We start from the raw sequence: 809 nt of genomic DNA, 5'->3' as shown, positions 1-809 counted from the left end.
AACTGCATCAAATATTTATTGAGAGCTGACACTTGGTGCATGGCAGTGAAGCAGACCCTAGGGAGGATTTAGAGTCTGGAAAAAAATAAGGCTCCTGCCCTTGAGAAGCTAACCATCAGAAGGGGGAAACAAGGCAGACAAATACATACAGATGGACAGAGGAAACAGAATGGAAGAGGCTCATTTTCACATGTATGGATTTACATTGAGGGAGGGCAAATACACAATCAGACATGTATGTAGGGCTATCAGGGTAGTCAACCAGACCCCCTGTTATAAGCTCCCCTGTTTGTGACACTTTTGTCTTACACTCCTTACACGCAGTGGTTCCCACCTCAAGATAGCCAAAGAGAAAATACTATATGGAAAGAGTTACTGATATTTAGCAAGTATTTTCAGAACAATTTTGGTTTTGAGAGAAGCAGCATGGCCTAGTGAAAACAGCATGGGCCTGGGAACCAGAGGACCTGGGTTCTAATCCCTAATTTACCGCTTATCTTCTGCGTGACCCTGGGTGAGTCACTTCATTTCTCTGTGCCTCAGTTTCTTCATCTGTAAAATGTGGATTAAGACTGAGCCTCATGTGGGACAGGGGCTGTGTCCAACCCAATTATCTTGTATCTACCATAGTGGTTAATACAGTGCCTGGAACATAGTATGTGCTTAACAACTATTGATATCACTATTGTTACTATTATTATTATTAAGAGAACTTCTCATTTCCTAGAGTCCCCACTGTTATGACTTTATTAACTTTATAGAGTGGTTTGTCTTTTTTTTTTTTTTTTTTTTTGTTATTAGAGCATGTA

The sequence above is a fragment of the Ornithorhynchus anatinus genome, chromosome 3 (assembly GCF_004115215.2).
Source record: "Ornithorhynchus anatinus isolate Pmale09 chromosome 3, mOrnAna1.pri.v4, whole genome shotgun sequence".
Classification (NCBI taxonomy): Eukaryota; Metazoa; Chordata; class Mammalia; order Monotremata; family Ornithorhynchidae; genus Ornithorhynchus; species Ornithorhynchus anatinus.
The sequence above is the reverse complement of the archived record's forward strand: the minus strand, read 5'-3'. Positions refer to the sequence as shown.